This window comes from Trachypithecus francoisi, unplaced genomic scaffold (genome assembly GCF_009764315.1).
Source record: "Trachypithecus francoisi isolate TF-2019V2 unplaced genomic scaffold, Tfra_2.0 Lachesis_group19, whole genome shotgun sequence".
Taxonomy (NCBI): Eukaryota; Metazoa; Chordata; class Mammalia; order Primates; family Cercopithecidae; genus Trachypithecus; species Trachypithecus francoisi.
This window is the reverse complement of record NW_022681464.1, coordinates 5,375,903-5,401,395: the sequence shown is the minus strand read 5'-3', so window position 1 is coordinate 5,401,395 and position 25,493 is coordinate 5,375,903. Positions and strand designations below refer to the sequence as shown.

The 25,493-nt window shown below is 43.0% G+C and overlaps 1 protein-coding gene across 1 annotated transcript in view; it reads right to left on the bottom strand.

Annotated features, from left to right (window-relative positions):
• Positions 1-25,493, bottom strand: part of MYO5B (myosin VB) — a 401,963-nt gene that overhangs the window by 319,106 nt on the left and 57,364 nt on the right. The window lies entirely within an intron of this gene.

The following is a 25,493-nucleotide window of genomic DNA, read 5'->3' as shown; positions in this document are numbered from 1 at the left end:
CTCCCTCATTTGCTCCAAGCATGCCCAGCAGCTGGTAGGCACTCAAGGATTTGGAAGGTAGTGCTTTCTGTCATTTTATACAAGAAGAAAGTGAGGTACTTGGTTGGCAAGGTTAAGCACCTTGCCCAGTACACATTACTGAAAAGTACCAGACCCAGGATCTGACCCTAGATCTGTAGAGCTCCAAAGCAATGTTCTGAATCCCTCCTGCCTCTCCTCTTAAATGTGCTTTCTTTATTCCTGAGTGCATGTCACTCAAACTCGCCAATTACACTCCACAAATGCAGAATGTTGAAGCATAGGGCCCACTAAGGATGGAAGTTAAGGATCCAAATTTTACTTCATTAGTAAACAATTTCCAAATACGTCTGTAGCATGGATTAGCGAGAATGATGAGTTTAAGGGCTATTACCCACCTGGAAGATCTAGACAAGGTAGATTATAGGTCTGTTAGAAAAATAAAAACAGAAGCATAAAAATTAGATAAAGGAGAAAACAGGCAAACACTTACAGATTCAGAGAATGCCTTACTAAATACAAAACATATCAGAAGATCCTGCAATCATAGTGTACCATGAACAGATAGCAGTAGATAAAACTACTTTAAAATGTTCACAATGATGAGATTTCAACAACATTGAGATTTCTCTTCAGCATGTCACATAATCCCCCTTTAACGTTTTCATTCTTTGGTGGAGACTATATTAAGGAAATCGCAAATAGGCAAAAAAAGAAAACAGGGGTAATGCTCAGATTAGCTCAAAGATCACTAGAGTGAGAACAGAGGCTGTGGCAACTCAGTAATGTTGATGCCTTGGTTTACTCTCAATTCAGAGGTATGTAATGAGGCCAGCACTGAGGGTTTCACTGCCATTTATAATCTGTAGCATTTTTTGCTAGTGTCAAAAAGTTAAACTGCAGTTATCTCACAGAAGTAAATTCTATTCATAAAATTACAAAATCTCTACTTTGCAAAGGGCACTGAGCAGTAAATTATTTTGTTAGACAGTCACAGATTGGACGATAAACACCCAATGTCAAGATTATAATTTAAATTAGTAGGCAGAAAAACAGATCCTTCTGGTTCTCACCCTCTTTGAAAGTTCTGGGGCAAATTCTCCTGGCACACTGTACTTCTCATTCAAATACATGTTCCTTAGGTAAATTTAGATAAGACTGAATTCAAAAGAAACAGGCACCTGCTAAAACCCTATCTTCCTTAAGGGGTCAGTCATAACTGAGATCTATAATTGTTTTATTGCTGTATGTTTGCAGAATGTTTTGCAATTATTACCAGTATTTATTAAGGTACTTAAATTCTCTGCAGTTTACGCTGGTAAAGGGATCTCATCATAGGTAAAACAAAACTAAGTTTACTAACTGAACACTGGGACTGGAATTTCTAAGTCTTAGCCCCTTCTTTTATTTCTTTGACCTTCTGAAGACTCTGCCTCTTATCAACTCATCCCCTCTTCCTATAAGGCACAATGAGCACATAAGTCACCTGGAGACTTCAATGCACTGCATCTACTGAGGACCTATGTGCCAGGCAGGCTCTGGGCACTGGAGCAGAGAAGGAAGAGACAAGATCGCTGCAGGTCACATCCTGCAGTGGAGGTCACATCTTGCAGTGGAGGTCACATCCTGCAGCGGAGGTCACATCCTAGTGGGGGAAACAGGCAAAACCAGATACAGAGACAACTGCCATGAAGAAAAGTAAAGTATAGTAAGGGGCTTGGAAACAACCCAAGTATGCAAAGGAAGAGAGCTATTTTAGATTGACTAGGCAAAGAAGGCCTCTCTCGAAGGAAGTGATAATGGAGAAGCAACAGGATGGAAATGAGAGAGCAAAACCCCTAAATATTGAGTAGGGAAAAAGTATAATAAAGAGAATTAAAGCCCCACTCCTGAGAGATCTGGGATACATCTAGGAATCCATAACTGTAGCAAAGCAACTGCATCACAACTCTAAGAGGCTCCTTTTGAGAAACACTGTTATAAGGATAAACGCGGAGTCCTCCATACCCAACAATACTGGCCCATCAGAGCAGGAAAACATCAACACCGAGACGTCCCCATCAAGAGGCAAAGGCAAGGCTCCTGCCGAGCCACCCACCCACCTGCCCACACCCAAACGGGGCTCCAAAGGCAGCCACATGGGGTGGCCCCTGCACTCCCAGGCTCAGAACCCCCATGGTGCCTTAACCAGCTGAGCACCACCAGCCCTGTCTGCCCTTGAGCATGCATTGTGCATGGCACTTGAGACTCGTTATGCCCTGTGAAAAACCCTTTCCTGTCTGCCCCAAGGCAACTCAGGCCCTTCTGGTACATACACAAGAAAACCCCCACTACAGTAAGTCACTCCCTACTGGACTGAAGGTTTCTAAGCTGATACACAGTAGCAGCTCAGTAACTGATGAATTATAATAAATAACAATGACTAACGTCAGTAACATTCCTATTGTCAAAATGTTTGTGAAAATGAACCAATTTCCAGCAGTGTAACATCCAGTATAGCAGCTTTCTATTATACTTTCAACACAGCAATGTTTTTAAAAACAAATTGGGTCATTTATTTCAATAAGACATTTGTTAACACAACAGTCATTAAATCATAAACACGCAATCCTGTCACCCACATTAAACTTTAAATCATTCCATGAAATGAAGGTTACATGGACGTTGAGTGACTGTTTATAAATAATGCACAATTAGAACACTTTCTCATCTCCAAGAATTCATCGTTTTCCCCAAGACCTGTTTCAAGTGTGCCTCAATTCCCTGCCCATCCCCACCACCCACACTGCTGAGTGTGAGGAGGCATCTTCCGTAGCTTCCCATCCATTCTCAAAAAATATTTGCTCAGCACCTGTTGTCAGCATTGTTCTAAGTGCTGGGCATAAAACAGTGAACAAAAAATACAAAAAGGCTTCCCTGCCCTTGGGAAGCTTCGCATCCTAAAGCGATATCAAGAGGTGCTTTGACATAAAACTGAAAGCCTTGCCTTCTCTCCCAAGAGTCAATGATGCCTCCCTGTGATGCTGTCATGATCATTTTTGCCAACTGCACTGTAGGGCTCACCATGATTTGGAGACAGATAACTACATTTTACATTTGTGTTAAGATGGGGACAACTGCATATTAGAGAAAACATTGCTGGGCCATGGAACACTGCTCTGATGTGGTTTAATTATTAAAGTTAGGGAGCTGCTATCTCCTTTTCTTTATGCCTCAACATCAAGTGTGGCCTTGTAATTATCAGGTGCACATAGAAAACTGCAACTCATTTCTGTCCATTAAAGAATGTTCCAAAAAGCATCAACTACACAAAGATAGGTACCGTGGGGCCCTGAAGGGTTGAAGTCAGTGCAGGGGCCTTTTCTCATGGCAGATTCCATCAGTGAGAGCCGCTTAGAGGAGCCCCCTCTTACCCACTCCCCTTTCTGGCTTTGACTGTTATGCTCACGTGGAGTGACTCAGGCTGCTGTTCTTATCACCCAAGCATCTCAAATGCTATTTTAAAGTACATGGAAGTTTAGCCCTTGTCCAAAGCCTAAAGAGCTGCTACGCCAATTGAAAAAGAGAGCACACAATTAACTCATTTTATTGATTTCCCAAGTTAAGTCCTTAGACTGAACAAATGGGATCAGATTGCAAAAGATTAAACTTCCATCTCACAGCCCCATTTGGGCCATTAAAAATCTATCCGCCACCTGAGCTTGGCTTCGTGGTCCTTTCCCTCTTCTCTTTAAATCATGTTCGATTATTTCCTTTGGCTTAATGCCGGCCTTGTAAAGTCATAAGCAGTTGCAATGAGGAGATGGTGTTATTTTACTGATGAGTAAACTGAGGTGCAGGCCAGCAAAAGTTTAAAAAAAAAAAAGATGGTAGAACTTGGTTTCTTTAAATTGCCATGCTGTTATAATACTGAGTTTATGTTACGTAAATTTTGGAGAATGCACAGAAAGTCAAGTCATGGCCGGGCAAAGAAACAAAGAATGTGTATGTCTCAACCACGGCCCAGAGCTTCAGCTTAAATGAACTATTAGCCTATTCAAAGCCACACTGATTCCTTCAAGCTAGCCAAGACTCCTCTTGGAAAGGTACCCACTCAATCCTCAAAGAACCTAGAGGTACAGCCCGGCTTCCCAGGGCAGCTAGCTTCTAATTAAGGGGTAACTTAGGCCTTGGAGAGAATCACATTTATATAATAAAGTTACATAAACCGTTCCCAATTCAGACATTTGTCTGAGCTGGGCAAGCACGTTAAGTGTCAGCTGACTCCATGAGAAGCCTCGACACACACTGCTCCAGATGGAATTTGGCAAAGAACTAGAGGACCAGAAATAAGAGCTCATCCTTCTACTTGAGTGGCCGGCACCACTGCATCTAGGAGCAGAACCACAATAAAAATGGAAGGCCAGGAGGTGTGGGGAAGACCAGTAATGCTGGTGTTACCTCGACAGGTGGAGGTGTGGTGGCTGCCCCCTTGATAAAGCCCATGACAGGAGGCAGTGCTGCCCAAGACCTTGTTTATCTGTAGAACCCTCCCTGCAAACCAAAGTTGAGTGAAGCCACATGGCAACTTGCCTCCTGCTTTCACACCCAGAAGGCTCCCAGTTGCTCCAAAGAACATTTCGAAAATCCAGACGTAGCAGAGAAAACCACGAAGCCGGAGGACAGCACCCTTCTGATTCCACGATTTGCTGGTCCACTCAGTGCTGCACCTCAGTTTGCATCTGCCCACCACTTACACCTGTTCCCACAACTGTGCCTTCCTCCTCTCTGTTCCATCATACCTGTCCCAGTCATGCCAACAGCTCTCCCACGGATCCTGATCCCCAGTGGGCAGCCACCTGCACACTGTGTTAGGATGCTCTCCAACAGCATCCCATGGCATGTCTTAGCTCTTTGAACACACCACAAGGTCCTCTCCCCTACTCTTCACAATACTCAGACGGCAGTGAGCCCTTAGCTAACCTTCAGAAAGTGTCTATGGAATTCAATCTTATGGCTAGACTTCACTAGCCTTGCGTAACAGAAGTCAACAGTTATACAACCCTCTCCCTTCCTGCAGAACTTGCACTCCTCACTTACCAAATTATGTACTGAGCACCTACCAGGGCCAGGTCTTGTGCCAGGCTCTAGAAAGGTGGTGGCCAGACAAAAATAAAAAACCACACACACACACACACATGCACACACACCTGTCCTTATCCTCAGAGCTAACAGTTTACTAGTGAAGCTGATCAAATCCCCTTATGGTAGGAGTCTAATGATTAGCATGACTTCAGAATCTTATAGAATAGTCTAGAGCCACTTAATAGTCAGCTCCAACATTTAAATCCCCATTACTGGATATCTGGCCTCATATGTTAGGGAATTCTTAAGGACAGTGTACGGTGAACAGTTTCTCTGGTCAGGATTCTGTGTGTATGTGGGAGGGAGGAGGGTAGCGGTATGTAAAAGTTCTGAGTGTTTTTTTCATTGTTTAAAAAGGTAGCTGTTAACAGCTGCTTGCCTTCTACTTTTAAACAAACAGGTTTTGAATGTTTCCAGTTATCACTAATCATAGATGCATGAGGAAAGAAATCAACAATGCAGCGCCATGGGACTTGTACTCCCTACCGCGTTACCTTTCCACCCTGCATCTTTCCAGGGTATAAGATACTACACAAAATGGTTTCCCTAAAAGAAGGTTTCAAATGGATCACTAAACAAAATTAGGAAAAACTGAAAGTCTAAGACAGACTCCTAAGAGCAATCATGTCATCCCTGTGATCCTAATAGACCAGTTTTCGGCCATGGGCATGGCTACTTATCTTTCACCATCATCCCCTCCATGTGCAGTGATTCATGCCCACAACGGCCTTCCCTCTGCTGTATGGGGGGAGTACTTGAGGGGTGGAGCAGCCTGATCACTAGTCAACAGTCATCACTTGGCACTTTGCAGTCAATCTGTAGAAGAACTTCCCTATTACTAAATGAATACCTGGGAAGCAGGATGCTTATTCCCCAAATCCAAAAGAGGAAAGCTCAGGCATGAGCTGAGAAGCAGTTCTGTCAAAAAAGAAGACAGGCTTAACTTTGCCTGCCCAAACTGGAATCATTCCCTTCTGTAGCAAGAGACAGCTTCAGATTTAAATCCAAAAAAAAAGAAAGAAAAACCTGCTGCATCTCTTGAGTTCTCCAATGTGCCAAGTTCTCAATTAACACAATGGGACACAGAAGGTGAATAAAGCCGTTCCGAATCTCAAGCGGCTTCGCCCTTGCTCTGGTTTGAACAGCTGTTCTCAAAGTGTGGTCCCTGGATCAGCTGCACAGCTTCATGGGGGAACTCGTCAGAAATGCACATTCTCAGGCTCCACCCAGACCCACTGAATCAGTGGTCCAGGGTATTCAGGAATCTTTAACAAACTGTCTGGGCAATTCTGATACCCACTAAAGTTTGAGAACCACTGAGTTACAAAAACAAAAACAAAAAACAAAAAAACCCACAACATCAACAATGAAGAATCAGCATCTGATGTCATCTGGCTATGAAGGCATTTCCGACATAAGCCTCGCATACCCAACATTTTGACAATGACACACTGTCACGGCATGTAAGTACTATTAAGTACGTACCAGCAATTAACATTTTGTTATGAGATAAACATTAGTCCTATCTTCTTTGATAATAAGCAATCTCTAAACAGTCATCTATATTTGGTAGCTCATTTCAAAAATGCCCTTTTTTGGTCAAGATACGATTATGTTCTTTGGTCCCAATCTGGGGTGTTAAAGAAAAGCAACTTAGGTGAATATGAATATGACCAAGGCCCTAAAAAGGGCAGCAGTAAATTTCTACAAATAAGTCTAGAGAGGAAACTTCAAATTCTCGTTGAAAAAAAAAAATAGTATGCCCATTAATTCCAAACTCTATGGGCTTATTTCTTCAAGGCTCTTCCAGAAAGACCCAACATCCCATGCCTTTGTAAGGCCTGTCTAAGACCTGGAACAGCACTTCCAGCCCCATTAACAGATAAGGAACAGGCCTCCATGATCTCTAAGCACAGCAGAAGACATGAGTTATGGAATTTTCAAAGTTTAGATTATATTGTTCTATATACCATATCATCGCCCCCTTTCTCCCAGGGAGTCTGGCTTTCTTCCTCTCTAGAGGAAAAACTTGTAACTTATAAAATGGGAGAATTAGAATACTGACTTGTTCCTTAAATGCTCTAAAAGCCGAGAAAAAAAAAAAAAGTGCATTAGGAAAACAGGGCCATTATTCTCTATCCATAGGTACCAGCACTTCCCAGCAGAGCAGAACAGAAAGAAAAGCTACAGGCAGACCCAAACAGCTTCCCAGCTTTGGCTCACAAGTGGGAGTGATTTTGTTGCTAAAAACATCCCTCCTCTTTCAGACCCCTTGGGCCCGAGCCCACAGAACAGGTGTTTATAATACCTGTTATATAATACCACCACCACATAGTACGCCATGCTTGCGTCCAGGGGCTCACGAGCTGGCATTACACAGGAAGCACTTACTGTATAAAAGGAATAAAGTCAGTGCTGGGCAGTCCCGTCTCCTCCTGAAACTGTGCTCCTGCCCTGCTGGATTTCACATGGAAGGGAAAGGATAATAAATTCAAGTGGATGACAGCCATACATTACCACCGGCCTGATGAAAATGGCCTTTTTATTAGTGCCACGGCCTCCTCCACTCAATGCAATCAAGAAAATGTTTGCCAAATGATTGCAACTCAGTAGGTGCCCATCCACCAGCCCCCAGCTAAACCCTGAGACCACCTAGCATGACTGTTTCAGTTTGCCCAGAACTCCCCTGGCTCAGGAATGAAAGGCTGGCAAACTAGGATGGTTGGTCACCACAGGACCAGCAGACCTATGGCTGCTGCTGCAGAAAAACAAATCTCAGATAGGACCGCATGTGTCCAATCTGAAGCCAAATGAGAGTTTCAGGAAGAGGTTGTCACAGGCTTTAGTAACTTAAAGTCAGTGTCTTTCTGGTGAAGGGCACTCAACTAAGAGCTAGGAACCTAGGTTAGTAGTTCATATGCATGCCCAAATTTGACAGTCTCCTGAAAGGCTTACTATATAGCAAAGAGTGCTGAGCCCCAGGTCTGGTATGGGACTCAATTTGCAGTTCTAACAAGCTCCCAGGTGCCACTGTTTGTTACTAGTCACAGACCACACTAACAGTAGTACCAGCTTAGACCATGGCTCACCTATAACCAACTGAGGAAACTTGAGTCAACTATCAACCTTCCTGGGAAGCCATTTAACCTCTCTGGTCTTGTCTCTACCTATAAGATGTAAATGATCAAGAACTCTTCAAATTCTGGACTTCTAGAATAGTGTTTCTCTAATTTTAGCATGCATAAGAATCACTCGGAAAGAGATACCTGGATTCTGTGGAAACAGATTCCTGGATTCCTCCCCATTTCCTGATTCTGCAGATCTGAGTTGGGGCCCAGGAATCTGGATTTTTAATCAGCTCTGGGCAATGCTGCAGAGGGGCCCACATGGAGTTGCACTGTTCTATCCCAGATCAGGGGCTCCTCCAAAAGCATTTATATTGATTTTAAACATGAAGTTGAGTAGCAATTACCCTACAGCTTTCACATCCTTCAGCTTCCTATTCTTTTAATCCTCAACAAATTCTGTTTTCTCTCCTCACTCATTACACCAACAGCTGCATTCCATCTCCCTCAACTTTTTGTCTGTGGATTCAGAGATTGCTGTCACTGCAAATAGAGTAATCTCACAGACTGTAGAAGTTTTCTGTTCAATGGTCCATCTAGTTCGCATGACAGGGTCAGAGAGAGACAACTGGAAAGGATAATTTCCTCATCCTGAAGATGAGAAAGAGGGAGATTCCGGAACTCACCTGAAGTCCCAGGGTCAGTGAGCAGCAGGAATTAGCTCATGATCTCCAGCCCAATTATTCATATGTCTCCTTCTCCTAAGGGAGGGATGTATTAAAGGGAAAACCCCACCAACAGAAATCAGCCCAAGTTGTTCATTGGGCCACTTATCACTGAACTACACTCCAGCTCTTTTTCAAGTACTTGTCCTAGAGCTTCAAAGAAAATTTTTAAAGAAAATAAGCTAGAGAAGGTCTTGCTGAAAAAGGAAAAAAATTTAGTTTGCTGTGGTACCTTCTGAGAAGCACAAATATTTTAAATGAACCGGTGAACTAGACCCTTCCTCAACAGTGGGCTAGAACCAAGAGAGGGGCAGCCTTCTCATAGCTCCAAAGTTGGATACTGGGCTCCCTGGGAACATACTTTTAAAAAGGTCTAGCTTCTAGCACATGGGGCACTAAAAAAGGCATTAAACAGAAACACCACTGTGTTCTCCACAGAAAGTTGTGTGTGCATTTGCAAAACTTCTTAAGTATTTAAGCAATCCACTTCAGCATTTATGACATAGACAGAAGCAACAAAGACTTATCGAGCAGTGTTTTCAATTTTAATGTCTTTTGGGGCCCAGAAGTATAATTGGTCAGCTTCACAACCTTCATAGACAGTGTTCTTCTCCTCCGGGGAACACCGAGTGTAAATATGGAAGACTCAAGCGAGGTCTGAAGGCAACGTCTGCTCAAGATTGGCTTCCCAGAGCCATAGGTTTCTAGCATCTGTCTTCCGAACCCCTTGCCTGACTCACTAAAGGTGAAACATGGAAAGGGATGCAGGCAGCAGGAGGGTGACCCCTCAATTATCAGGGCAATGCTGGTCTGTGTTGCTGGAACCCAGAGAACCCCACGTGAGGTCTCAACAGGCCATGTCCTAAAGAAGCACACCTACAAAGTGGAACTGTCAGAGCCACCAGGAGCATTTGTCTACTGTCCTCACCCCTCTTCCCCCAGGGTGGCATGCAGAAAGCCCTGGACAGGAGCCAGCCAGCATTCCTGGGTCCAGCCTGGCCCTCCTGAGTAAGCTGCTTGACCTCAAGCAGGTCAGGTCGCAGCTGAGCCTCAGTTTCTTTGTATATGATATAGAGACAATAATCCCTGCTTAGTCTTGGGGTGGAGAATACCTTGTGCCAGGGTAAAAGGCTACCTCTGGTTTTAGAGGAGTCCCCACTCCTCTAAAAGGAGCCTTTTAAGCGACATGCAGGTCAGCTTTCACCATCTACCAGCTGACCAGGAAGTAACAGTGCTCATCAGCTGCTCTTGCTTCTTTGCAGCCAAGCAACCTCAAGTGCATAATTTAGTCTAAGTCTGTTTCCTCATGGAAAAAGCAGGGTGCTGTGAGAACTAAACACAAAGTACAGAAAGCAACAGAACACTGGGCACAGATGAGGCATTTGCTCAATGACAATTTTCACCACCAAAACCCCCTTCTCCTGATCACACAAATTCATTTTAAAAGCCACTAAGTGGTAGGATATCTGCCCTAAGTAGAAATGTAGTTCTTCCTTGATGATGCTTAATTTAAAAACAGAACCCTGGCCAGGCATGGTGGCTCATGCCTATAATCCCAGCACTTTCAGAGGCCGAGGCAGGCAGATCACTTGAGGTCAGGAGGTTGATATCAGCCTGGCCAACATGGTGCAAACCTGTCTCTACTAAAAAAAAAAAAAAAAAAAAAAAAAAGCCAGGTGTGGTGGCAGGTGCTTATAATCCCAGCTACTCAGGAGACTGAGGCAGGAGAATTGCTTGAACCCTGGAAGTGGAGTTTGCAGTGAGCAGTGATTCTGCCACTGCACTCCAGCCTGGGCAAGAGAGAGAGAGAGACTCCACCTCAAAAATGATAAATAAAAATACAAATAAAACAGACCCTGAAATGCAAATCAAAACCATAATGAGACACCATTTTACATCCACTAGGATGGCTTCAATAAAAATAAAATAGAAAATAAGGTGTCAACAAAGATGTAGAGAAATTGGAACCCTCAGACAGTGACTGCTTATGTGAATGTAAAATGATGCAGCTTCTGTGGAAAACAGCTTGATGTCACCTAAGCTAAACACAGAATTACCATGTGATCTAGCAATTCCACTGCATGCTATATACCCAAAAGAACTGAAAATAGGTACTGAAATACTTTTCTATGAAAGTTAATGGCAGCATTATTCACAACAGATAAAAGGTGGAAATAACCCAAGTGTCTATCAGCTGCACAATGGAGAAAATGTGGTACATCCATACAATGGACTATTTGCCACAAAGTTCTCACACACCCTACTGTGCAGACGAACCTAAAAAATATGCTAAGTCAAAGAAGTCAGACACAAAAAGTCACATATTGCATGATTCCATTTAATATGAAATATCCAGAATAGGCAAATCCATAGAGAGAAAGCAGATTAGTGGCTACCAGGGGCGTTCAGGAGGGAGAAAAGGGTGCAGGTCTCCTTTGTGGGTTATGAAAATATTTTGGAACTAGAGAGTGTTTGCACAACATTGTGGATGAACTGAATACTACTGACTTGTACACTTTAAATGGGTAATTGTATGTTAGGTGAATTTTACTTCAATTTTTTAAAGTTGGCCAGGTGAGGTGGCTCACACCTGTAACCCCAGCAATGGAGGACAAGGTGGGAAGATTATTTGACACCAGGAATTCGAGACCAGCCTGGGCAACATAGCAAAAACCCATCTCTGCAAAAAATAAAAATAAAAAAACTACATAGGCATGGTGGTGCACCCTATAGTCCCAGCTCCTTGGAAGGTCGAGGCTGCAGTAAGCCATGATCGTACCACTGCACTCCAGGCCTGGGTGACAGGGCAAGACCCTGACTCAAAAAAAGTTAAGGCTCTATAAGATGATAAAAGGTTTTCTACTTCTTAAAAAAAGATACAGATTTGTTACTCTTTTGCAGTCATTCCTCAAATACCTACTGGAAGCCTGCTACATGTAAAAGACCAATGCTGGTACTTGCCCTCATACATCTTACAGCCTAGTGGATCATTTGTAGCATCAAATAGTTTATGTATATATACGATACACACACAGATACATGCCATCCACAGAAGGCATCCTTTTCTCCCAATCAAAGCTCAGTGAATCTTTTGAGTGATTTATAAAGACATATAATTATGTCTTTATAAATAAGACCATTTCCACCATGGGCACATTATTTGTGCTTTTGTGCTTAGTAAATCTGATTAAATTCCCATGTAAAAATTCAACAAAGTCACGCTACACCCTATGATTAACACACAATGTCCTTATAACCTATGTGCAAATACCAGATACATCCTCCGATAACATGGCCTCACTTAAATTGGGTCGTGACAGTGCAGAGAGGTTTCAGCAACTGAACATTTTATTCTTGAAGCTTCATAGACTTCATTATAAAACTGTGAGATTCTTTCAGAGTTTTCCAAAACACAGTGCAAAAACATTTTCCTCAACATGTGGTTTCTTTAGTTGAATAGACAATCATTCCCAAAGGGGGGTTGGTGCACCTTTTCCCATGCACATGGTCCCATCACTCTCCTTCAAGTCATGGGGTAGTGGCATTCCCATTATGGGAGTCATCACTCTGCTCTATTAGATGGATTCAGGGAAGTCTGATTGTCTACTTCAAGCTGTTTTCAAGTGAATGTTAAAAAGAGAGAGAGAAAAAAAGAAACCAACAACAAAAAAACCTTCGAAGAATAACACCCTGTAACTAGAAAATGCTTTGGAACCAGAAGGAAGACATGTATAGCCTGCAGAGAATCCCTGCGCAAATCCCTCATCTGGAATATGCATAAACCTGCTTCGAGCAAAGTGAAATCTTTACCCTGGTGTCCTTCCTATCATTAACTCCATATCACTGCTTGCAATTGACACATCTCTCCCCCGGCTTGATCATTTTGAACAGTATATGCTATTTTTAAGCATCGACTTTAACTTATTTCAGGAATGTATATAGTCTTTCTTACTAAACTACAGATAACAACATAAGAATTGGGAAGCCCCATTTTAATTGCCCCAGACTGGGAGAAGACAGAGGCTTCAAGGATCAATAAAGAGACTATAGTACTGGAAACCAGACTCAAATCAAGGATTGGATATAAGCAGCTGGAGCAGAAGCCTTCAGAAACCAAGCCCACTCCCACTCCCAGCCCTGTTTGAGGGGCCTGCCACAGATGGTACCCCTGCTGACTGTAGGGCCTGGCACAAGCACCAGGGTCTCCAAGCCATTTGAATGGTACTGAACAGAGCACAAAACTACCTTTACAGCTTCTCTTTCTCAAAGGGCACTATGCTGCACACCTTTCTAAATATCAAACTGAACAATGAATGTTAAGAGATGCATCAGGATAAGAAAAGACACCCGGAATTTTCTGTCTTCTTTAGCAAACACTCATGTATAGTGCTTGCTACGTGTCAGGAACAGTTCAAATACTAGGTTATTTAATCTTCAAAATGACCCTATGGTGATTCAGCAATTCTACTTCTAGGTATGTAACAGAGAACCAACAGCAGGAATTCAAACAGCTGTATACCAAGTTCACAGACGCATTCATCACAATAGACAAAAGGTAGACACAACCCAAATATTCACAGATCAGTGGATCAACAAGCAGACTATCCATACAATTCAATATTATTCAGCCTCAAAAGGGAAGGAAATTCTAACATGTACCGTCACATGGATGAACCTTGAGGACATTATGCTAAGAGAAATAAGCCAGAAAAGGACAAGACTGTATAATTCCACTTACATGAGGGACCTAGAAGTGGCAAATCCATAGATACAGAAAGTAGACTGGTGGGTGCCAGGGGCTGTGGGGAGGGAGTTACTGTTTAATGGGTGCAGAGATTCTGTTTAGGATAATGAAAAAGTTCTTAGATGGATGGTGGTGGTGATTGCACACAATGTGAATGTACTTAATGTCACCGAACTGTATACTGAAAAATGGTGAAAATATGGTTAAAATGGTAAATTGTTACGTGTATTTTATCACAACTAAAAAATGTTTAAAGGTTAAAAAACAGTACATTTTACTTGTATTTTACCATAATAAAAAAAACTCTGAAACACGTCCTTTACTATAATGCTCATTTTCCAGATGTGGGCACCCCTGGCCAGATCCAACACCACACTGGACACTAGAGACACAGTAGTGAACAAAATAGCCTCCAGCCTTGCCCTGACAGAACCTGCACTCCACTAGGGAGACACATCAACCATCTTTTAATTCAACTAAGGCAGAGACCACAAAGTGAAGAATGGAGTTAAGAGGGCAAATCACAGGGGACCACAAAGGGAGGCTGTCAGGGCAAAGTTGCCAGGAAGCTGCAGAATCCCGAGTTGTCTGAAATGTCTACAGCAAACCCCATGTCACTCTGGTGAGCAAAGGCCTTGACAAGTCAAGAGCTTGCACACATTCCTGCTCTCAATTCATACGTGGCCCAAGCTCTGGAAACTCCCTAGTGAACAGCAGTCATGCGTGAATCATCTCCAGGACCTGATCAAATGAGTCTCAGAACAGCAGCACAGCTCTCCAAGCCTCCAATGCATTTTCACACCATCTTCTAGCACACTATGGTAGTGAAGAGCATGCACGGTGAAGCCAGACTTCCTGGGCCTGAATGCCAACCCTGCTGCTCTCTGGCTCTGTAACCTTGGACACGTTACTAGATCTCTGAATCTCAGCGTCTCATTGTAAAATGGGAAAGTATATATTTCATAGGGTTATTAAATGAGTTGACATGCAGGAAGTTTTTACAATTCATTGGTTAGTGTCACAGATAAAAACAAGTTTTTAAAATGTATTTTTTAGAGCAATCCTTGCCACATAAAGAGTTAGCTGTTATTCTCATAATCATTATTACCTTATTTCATCCTCACAAGACCCTAGAGGCAGGTGGGGCAAGATCAAACTGCCCCCATTTAACATAGGCAACTGAGGCAAAGGAAGAGCAAGTTGCTTGAGTTTACATTGCTAGTTAGAGTCCCCTATTCTTCCTACCACACTGTGGCATTTACAATAATTCAAAAGCATTTGATGAAAATTTCTAGCATCTCAATCACATTTGGGCACCTATTACATACCAGATAGTGGCCATCACTTCTTCTGGTGCCTGTAGGAAGCAAGAACCCAAGTTCTCCAAGCCCATCACCTTGGTCTGTAATCCCAGCAGCCAAGTTTTGAACCCTTCACTTTATCCATTGGAAAACTGGGCTCAGAGGACAAGCTTTTACTGAGTACCTACAACAGATGCAGCATTCTACACTACAGGGAAGACAAGAGTGGTCAAACTCATGGTACCGGCCACCCTTCATACCTAGTAGAGGAGGGAAGGGGTCCTCAGCCAAAAGAGAACATTGGAGGGGCAGGTGCCACTAATTGCTAAGCCCTGGTGGAGCCCATAAAAGGTAGAGGAATCCAGCTAAGCCAGTCAAGTGTAAGTTGACGTAATCAGGGAAAACGCCATGGAAGAGGTGGGATTTAGGTGGGGCTTTAAAGATTGCTTACTGGGACGATCAATTTTATGTGTCAACTCGACTGGGCCACTGGGTGCCCACACATTTGGCTAAGCACTATTCTGGGTGTGCCATGAAGCTGTTTCTAGATGAGGTTAACATCTAAGTCAGTCAACTGAGTAAAGCAGGTTGCCCTCCCCACTGCGGGTGGGCCTCACACAATCAGTTGAAAACCCAATTAGAATAAAAAGTCTGGGTAAGAGGGAACCCACCTGTTTGAGCTGGGACATGGCTATTTTTCCTACCTTCTGAGACACGAGCTCTTTCTAGATCTCAAGCCTGCTGGCTTTTGGAACTTACACCACTGAATCTGCTGGTTCTCAGGCCTCTGGACTCAGCCTGGAACTACACAGTCAGCTCTCCTGGGTCTCCAGCTTGCTGAATGCAGATCTTGGGACCTGTTGGCCTCTGTAATTGTGTGAGCAATTCCATAATATATAAATACATGTATTTCCTATTAGTTATCTTGCTCTGGAGAACCCTAATACACTACTATTGGTTTGGCAGAGAGTAAAAGGGGAGGAAAGTTTCCAGAAGTCTAAGAAATTGAACAAAGAGAGACAAGATGTGAAAAAATGAGAGAATAAGAAGGCCATGAGAAAATGGCTTTGAAGGGGGAGAGAGAAGAAACAGGAATGAGTACTGTGAGGTGCAACAGGTTATCTGAGAAGAGCTGTTGGATTCTGAACATGACCCTCCCCACAGGTAGATGGGGTGCCTGTGATCTTGAGAATCACACAAAAGCAGAGTTTAGGAGAGGTGATCCCACATGGATAAGCATAAGGCTGGAGCCCAGGATGTCAGCAACATACACTTGTTCAGGTAGGAGACGTGTGGGGTGGGATGGCAGCGCCTAGCTCGGTGACAGGAAGTCTCTCGTGCCTTGAGAACAGAAGACTCTCACACTCCCTTGGGTTTATCAACAGCTCAGAGAGCAGTTCCGCACCCTGCCCAGGTACAAAGGCCAAAGAGCCCAGAGAGAAGGCCACGTGCCAGCACCTAAGAATCTGAGCTCCTTTACACATCCCCAGTTTGTCATTCAAGCTCTCTGGGCCTCAGTTTCCCTCCCCGTGACATGAGTACCAGAAGGAATGTGAGGATAAAATGTGAAAGAACATTAGAGGAGGAAGTGGCCCAGTGAGAAGGGGGAAACCACCTTCCACGGGAAACTGCTTTGGTGTGAAGCCTCAGAATACCCAATCAGCAGCTGCCGGCTGGAAAAGCAGGCTTTTTATTGACAAACCCGCAGAGGATCACCTCCACAAAACACACCCAGGGCCTAATTAAAGTCACAGAAGAACAACCTGCCAAATCTTGTGGTAAGTCACTGCTTAATGCAGGGCTGTCAGAGCTGCCCCAGGAGGATGAGGTGGCAGGGAACGCTCAGTGATGTGAAAGGAGCCCAGGCTGGACCCCACGGTGGTGGGAGCACTGCCTGATGGATGGAGAGGGATGGAGGGCTGGGCCCAAGCAGGACTATGGAGAGGGCACGGACTTCCCAAAACAGCAATTCCTGGAGCTGAAGCTAGAGCTTATCTCACATTTACAATCCCATAGACTCCGGCAAATGCTGTCCACACAGCACACTTACCACAAACCCAGGGCATCCCTTTCTCCTCAAGGGAACTTCAATGGACAAGCTTCTGCCCTATATTAATTGTCATACACATTAATATAACTAAAACACCATATATGCTCCATGAAAGGAAACAGGAAATGAACTGATAAGCCAGAAAATTCAAATAACTGGAGCTCTTGTCCAGCATTCTGCTTTAAGGAATGCAGGCAAACGATCTATGAGCTAATATTAGAGACCATAACAGCTGTACTTGCAGACATCTCACCACATGCCACACCATTTCCTAGAGCCTTTCTATAGTAACTTCTTTAATTCCCACAGCCCTATGAGCCATCATCTCCACTTTGCAGATGAGGAAACTAAAATGTGAAAAAGTGAAATAACTTGCCCGAGGTCCCTAGTGAATAGCAGAGCTGGAATCTGAGTCCAGGCAAGAAGATAGATCCCCAAACCTGAGCCCTTTTCAAGAATGCCAAAGTTCAAAAATTCTCTACACCTTGCATCTCTAAACCAAATCATGGGACTAGTACAGGAGCCTCCACCAACAAGAAAAGTTAGAAGAGGGGCTTTGTTTTGTCTCCTGATTTTTCTCAATTTTCTAAAATGAACATGAAATGCTTCTTTAGACAGAAAAACGAAAACTAAATCAATTTTTTTCCCAATGAGCACTCCTCCACCCCCTGCAGTCTTCCTTCAAACCATTCCCAGGAGCAGTGCAGCTCAGAGCTCTCTACCCTACCTGAACACTCAGCATGTTCAGCACAACCTGCACTGAATTAGCGCCTCAAAAACAGAAACACTGATGCAACCACAGCAAGGCTAAGTGCCAGGCAGGCCACCAGGAGGCTGGGCTGGAATCAGCTGTCAGCTACCTAGTGATCCAATTAAGAAATGTTGGTTAATATTGGGAGTACAATTAAAACTACATCAGCCATTTTTTTAAAGCCTCTTGTGATGTTTTCAAGAACTTCCTTGAAATAAAAAGCTTTGCTCATTAATGGTTAGCCAGGACTTATAATTAAGTTTTCTTGGATAAGGAAAAACTCCCAGTTACCTTGTAGAATTTGACGAATGGCAATCAGACGGCTTATGCCTGAGCATTTCCTTGGGGCTTCCAGAAGGAAACCTGTACAACCTTGGTAGCTTCTGGAGGCTACAGTGAGACACACACACACATGCAGTTCATTGGCAAAGGCTCCTTCGAAAGGAGACAAGAAGAATAAGAACGAGCGGTATCCACCCTACCTGAACTGGTGGGTACTGATGCAGAAATCAGGAAATTAAAAGCACCCTCCATGGATTTATTGTTTAATCATGGACACCAGGCCTGAATTCTCAGAACACCGGTGAAATACAAGCCAGTTAGAACAGTTCAGATGAACCAACAAAATCATCTGCACAGGATGCCACCAACTCTTCCCTGGCCATTTTTTATCTGCTCAAATTTGCAAAAGACTCGTTTTACAAAATGACTACGATGTGCACTGCTAGCAGGAAATGGGTAAGGAATCCTGAGTCAGCTCATCTCTCAGGAAAAGGTAGTTTCCCTTTTGGCTTTTTAGCACCCTAACCAAGCTCCTCTCCTTCCAGGGGACTTTAGGAGTCATTTATCCCAAGCTGGGTAGTTACATGGCAGAAAAAACTCCAGCCCCACGCCTATCATGTTCCAGCTATGAAATGTGCAGCAAGCTTCTTCCTCCAATCTTCAATTCTTACAAGTGATGGACAGGAATCGATTTCTGCTTAGGTCACAGGGTTTTCTGTGAGAATTGAAAGAGATGACATATAGCGTAGCACTTTAAAAGCATTAAAGCCCTATACTAGCTAATATTAGTCATTAATTTCATGGAATCATAGAATAGAATGCATAGAAACTTAGTCCTGAAAGGGAGTCCTAATTTGAAAATCATTTGATAAAGGTCACACTGCAGGTTCTAACCCACCAACTCCTTGGCCTTTTGTTGCCAGACTCTGGCCACCAGGAAGAAACATCCCACTCCATTCAAGCACATTTGTACCATGACTCTTTGAGAACACCAATAGGACTATCAAAATGGCCTCACCAAATCACATCCAAAGTTAGAGTCCAAGGAAAAATAATAGGTGCTGAGCCCACTCCCTCACTCCTGCCACTTCCTATAGACACTCCCAATCAAGTCACCTTTCTGACATTGGCCCCAAGCATTTCAATATTGGCATGGCACTTGGCCTAGTGCTTTGTACTCCCTGGAGCTAAATTATCATCGTAAGTATTATTATTTGACAGCAAGGTAGGCTGAATGGTGCATTAAAAGCATTTGTAGCTCAAAAACCTATGGGGGCAACAGGCAGTTTGAAAGCATTTAGCTGGATACAGTACTGAGATCAGTGAAAAAGCTCATTTGTCACCATGACAGGAGGTGATAATGTGACATTTCACAAGTTTCAAAACAGCAGGGGAAACCACCTACCCTCTATTATTTGTAGCAATGCTGGACTCCCAAACACACACTCTGCATGAACTATGAATCACTCTAATTATTCAGCAGGCTGAATACCAAACCAATCACCATCCACAGTCAGATCTGGGCCTGAACTTTTTGTGAAGAGAGAACATTTCTCATTTCTGTACCTGCAGTTATCCCCCATTGGCACTATTTTTTCCCAAACAATAATTCGCAGAATTATTTATTGAAAGGGGCTCCTCATGGTGGGCATTAGCAAAATATACCACATTTCCTGTTTTCTTCCCTCTTCCTAAGTGTGCCAATACTTCCTCCCCACTTTAAGAATAAAATCAAGAACAAAACACAAGCATTATCCCCAAACCCTCACACTTGCTCTCCACTTTGAAACAGTGGCCACAGCAGTCCTTTTAGGATCCTCTGGAAATTTAAGAACATTCGAGCATGGTTGGAGGAGAAGAGCATAATGGTTACATGTCAGGCGCTCAAATCTTGGTGCAGCTACTTCTTAGCTCTGTGACCTTATCCAAGTTACTAGACCTCTCTGGGTTTCAGTTTAATTATGTAAAATCGAGGTAGTAGAGACGTGTGTCCTTCTGTCATTGTAAAGATTGAATATGAGATTAATATACATCCCAGGTACTGTGATATGACATCACAATGGCTCCGTGTAAATTAATAATGCTGATATATAACATTAACTCTTTATAGGCCAGACAAGTCCAGTCAACAGCAGTCTGCCATAGGCTGGGAAAGAAAATGAACATTAATACTCATTTCACTGTGCTCGGTAAGATGCTCATCTCCACCATGCTCCCCTCTTCTCTGCCATCTCTCTTCCTGGGAATAGGGTTGCCTGCTCAGAATTAGCCCAGGAATAGATTATGGTGGTTGCCACCGAGCAAGTGGATAAAGAAAATTCGCAGGGGTTGAATCTCCAATGTTTAAACACAGTTAAGTGGGAGCATGAGACAAAAACTTCCAAGTACCTTGGCTGAAGCTTGAAAGGCAGGTAAGTTCTATAAGGAAACATCTTTTAATCCCTTAAATCATTTCACACTACTTTCCTCCACCTCCTTCTCACAGCTTCCTGGTTATATATACATCCATAGCTTCAACCACTGGGATGTATTTAAAAGCCTTCTTAGTTTAAATCAATGGGAGGGGGAAATTTTTTTCTACTAATTTAGAGAGACCCAAGTTCATAGTTTTTTGTTTTAAATAAGCCTGGAAGATGATTCTCCAAGACCAGTCTATGCTGCTGGGGACAGAATTAATCCAGAATATGACTGTTTCCTTCCTGTGAAAGCAAAAATATCAATGAGGAGGAGTGAGTCTCAAGTTCTTATCCATAGCCCCCTTCAAAGTACTGCAACATGGACTGTCATATCCCAGGCAAAAAGAGATTCAAGCCACACAGAAACACTATTTTTGTTCCCTATATTCTCTAGGGCTCGCCTCAAATTGGAAAAGGTAAAAATAAGCACAAACAAAATAACCACAAAGAAGATACTACATCCCAAGATCAGAGAGGAGTTCATGAGAGTGCTTGCTGCCTTAAACGAGGCTCGTGTTTGGGTCTTAATGCTATTCCAAAGTATTAAAAGAACCTTCAATAGAAAGAGTGAAAGCTCATACGGTACAGACGTCAGAAACATGACCCAGAAGGCAAAGGTAGGTGCAGACACAACTCCTGAAGCTGCCCAGTGAATGAAGTTGAGTCAAGAACCAAGAGAAGTCATGTGATAAGCCCAGAAATTCCTGCATCCATCCTTGTTCCCCGCCCTCCTCCAACCCCATGACTGCCCTGGTATATTACACTCCAGCTTATTCCTCACTTTGCAAGGTGGGGCTTATAGAGCAGTGGTTGTCAGACTCTGATCCTTAACAAAATCACCTGGGGCACTTGGTCAAAACACAAAGGCCCAGGCCGCTCCCACCTCCAGGAGCCCAGGCCTCCACATTCTTCATCAGCTCTCCACGTGATTCTAGACACAAAGTTTGAGAACCATATGGCCACAAAAAAAAAGGAGGGAGGTGGGGGGAGTTCTTTAAACACAAAAAGGAGCAATCTTTGACATACATTTAAGAGAAAGACGCAAGTGCAGAACAGTGTGTTTAGCATGTTGCCTTATGTATAAGAAAAGATGGGGCAATAAAAATAAAGAGTTTTTTAAGGATGGGAGTGAGACAGATACAAGATATATAGATATAGAGTATCTCTAAAAAGATCCATGAGAAACCTGTTACACTGGTTGTTCTCGGAAAAAGGAACTGCCTGCCTGGGGACAAAGGCAAAAGGGAAACATCACCACATTCCTTTTCAGCTCTTTGAATTGAGCTACACAGATACATTATCAAATAAATTTGTTCAAACTTCAAAGGGGTAAACAGGGGTACATAAAAACAAGTAAAAATAGTGATTAAGGGATAAAAATAGCAGCATGGCGGGGTGCGGTGGCTCACGCCTATAATCCCTGCACTATGGGAGACCAAGGTTGGTGGATCACAAGGTCATGAGATCGAGATTATCCTGGCCAACACGGTGAAACTGGTGAAACCCTGTCTCTACTAAAAGTGCAAAAACTTAGCTGCGTGTGGTGGCACTCACCTGTAGTACCAGCCACCCAGGAGGCTGAGACAGGAGAATTGCTTGGACCCAGGAGGCGGAGGTTGCGGTGAGCCAAGATCGCACCATTGCACTCCAGCCTGGGCGATACAATGAGACTCCGTCTCAAAAAAAAAAAAAAATAAATAAATAATAGCAGCCTCACGGGTTAATATTCCAGAGCTCTCAGTGATTTCCTGCGTGTAAGAACCCTTCTCTTCTGCCTGGGCTGCAGCTAGGCTCCGGAAGTCAAGGTAGAGACACTCCATCCACCTGCTGAAGGAAACAGTGCCCTGGGGGTTGCTCACGAGGCACTTCATATATTCTCTTCATGGAATTTTTGTCATCCAAGTCAACTGCCAACTCTTTGAAAGAACCTTAATTCCTCAATCACCTTAATTATCTCCCTTGATGCTTAAAGTCACTTAATCAATGCCTACAGCCACTTACTCAGATCTGTCTTCGCATGAGATAAAACAATCATTTATAACTAATTTCAGAGCTTTGAAATTAAGTTCCTGTTTGTTATACAGGCTGCTTTGGATTGCTCTGCCTGATCGTAATAAGTGTGTTCCTCTAAGATAATGCCCTCCAGTCTTCCTCTTTAAATACACGTATCAACCGGGAAATACACAGGGCAACAAGAGTCTATTTCTCCTGACCCAACTAACTGCCAACAAAATTCTGCCCTCGAGTGTTTGTATCCTGCCTCATATTCCTGAGGCCACCTCCCACTTCTTACTCCCCGTACCCCTTGGGAAGAGAAAAATAGCCACATTTCCTTCCAATTTCACTTCTCTCCTCCCTTCAAGAAAGCCTGCTTGCTTTGAGGTTTTTCAAGACACACTAGTAGACAGGCAAGTCCAGAAGACTCAACCTTTCAACCTACAAAGTTCAGGGAAAATGAAAAGATATCAATTATGTAATGATGAAAGGAGAATGGATAATCCAACAATGTCAAGACACAATCATATTCGTCTTTGCCAGATTCAAAAATCCACTTTACAACTAACATCACTTCCGTCTGTATGTACACGTACATACCTTTCTCTGGACAGACTGAAACCCTTTAGGTAAAGAAACAAGGAGTCCAAGGATGTCTCAAAGACACCTCTCCGGTTGAAAGGGCTAAGTATTCAATCTAGATGAATCACTCCCAGAGAGAAGAGAGTATGTATTTAAATTGCTAATGTGATCATTTTTGTGTATTCTTCAAATGAAGCGGGATTCGTTAAAGACAATTGAGATTCCACTCACGCTATCTTACTATTGTAAAAGCAGATTTTTAAACATCTACATGCTGTTAGACTGTTGGAAACTGCTAGGAGGTGACCTGGAGACCCTGTCCATGAACTTGGGAGAAAACACTGCACAGTGCTAAGTGCCAAGGACGCACAACAGGCCCTTGATAGGTGTGCCTGCAAGTCGTCTAACAGTTTTACAGTATGTCAATTTACAATTTTTCATGTCCTCTCTTTTCATCCATACAAAAACCTGTGAGACAGAGAATGTTCATTATCATCCTATTTGACAGTTGAGGAATCAAGAGGTGAAGTAGTTTGCCCATGGTAACACAGCCTGAATGCAGCAGGTCCTCTAAGCCCGCCCCACAGCATTTTTCCACGGTATCACATGTCCATCATGCATACAGCTTTGGAGCTCTGTGGCCTCACATGGTTGGCTAATTCAGGAGCTTCACAGATGAAACTGATAACTCAGGTGATATTCCCAAGATCACACAGTATGTACTTGGAGAAGCCTTCCTGTGGTCTTGCCATTTAACTAGAGGAACCATTTCAATTGGAGTGGCCAGGTTAAGGTCTAAGATAACCATAATACTACCTACATGCCTTTAGGCTCTGAAAGAACATCAACTGGATATTTTTTTTCCTTTTTTTTTTTTTTTGCATCCATGCAAATTGCTAAGAAAGGAAGTCGGGATGGTAATATTACCAGGTGATGATACAAGTAAACATTAGCTGACAAAATGTGCTGACATTTTCCCTAGGCAGATGACTCTTGCTCATTCTTCTTAACCTCTTCAAATCTAAATCAGACTCCAAGGCTTAGTTCAAAACTGATCTCCAAAAAGCCACTTTTTGGAGGTAGGGGTGTGTGTGTGTACACACATGCACAGTTCTTGTGCAACCAAAGTTGGTAACCGCATGGAAGGAGCACAGGTCTTAGAGTCTAAGGCATCTGGGTTTAAATCTTAACCCTGCCACTTAGTGGCTCTTTAGTAAAGCCATATCCTCACTTAACTTCTCTCAAACGTAACTAAGGAGACAACCTCCTACACTTGGAGAATTATAGCAAGGATGAAAGAAAATGATGGTGTCAGACCCCTCATCACAAAGACATTCAATAAATTACCATTAGCCCCACGAAGTATTCCCTAACTACACAACTCCTAAACTCCATCTTCCATTGCCAAAATATCTATAGGGCCTGTTATAGGCACTTGTGTATTATAGCCATTAGTGATAACAGTTTACCTGGCCGAATAAACACTTTACAGGGTAGGGTCTGAGGGGAGGTTAGTGTTTATTTTTATATCCCTCATGGATTCTTATGACAGTAAGGGCTCCAATATTTTGAAATGAGCTAATTTAAGTGAAAACAAGTTTCAAGCAATTGTAAAAAGAACAGTGGCCACGAGGGCAGTTTATTTCACATATAATCAAAAGGTTCTGCAGACCTGCATACCAATGATACACTCCAGGTTCCCTTGAAGGATTTTTAGCCTATTTACCGAAGGGAAAACCTATACTCCACTTACATTTTGAACAAATGTTATTTCAGGGCCTGCTTTATGCCAGCACTGTGCAAGGCCCCAAGAAACCCAAAGATGACAAAGACATGGAACCCACCTCAAAGCAGCCCTCAGATAATAGAAGGGCATCAACTAAAAATTTGCGCAAATGCTGAAGGAACCCAGACAAGGTCCTGTCCTGCCAACCTCTAGCTCAGTTTTCTCAGGTGGAAACAAGGAAGTCGTATAGATTAGATTATCTTCAACAACTATTGCAGCTCTGTCAATTAGCCCATTCATAAATTGCATCAAAACAGCTACGTTCCTCTTAGTTCCTCAAAGAGCTAAAAACAGAACCACCATTCAACTCAGCAATCCCACTACTGGATATACGTCCAGAGGAATACAAATCATTCTACCATAAAGACACATGCACATGAATATTCACTGCTGTACTAGTCACAATAGCAAAGACATTGAATCAACCTAAATTCCCATCAATTACAGATTGGATAAAGAAAATGTGGTACACATACACCATGGAATACTATGCAACTATAAAAAGTGAGATCCCGTCTTTTGTAGGAACATGGATGAAGCTGGATGATTATCCTTGGCAAACTAATGCAGGAACAGAAAATCAAATACCATATGTTCTCACTTATAAATGGGAG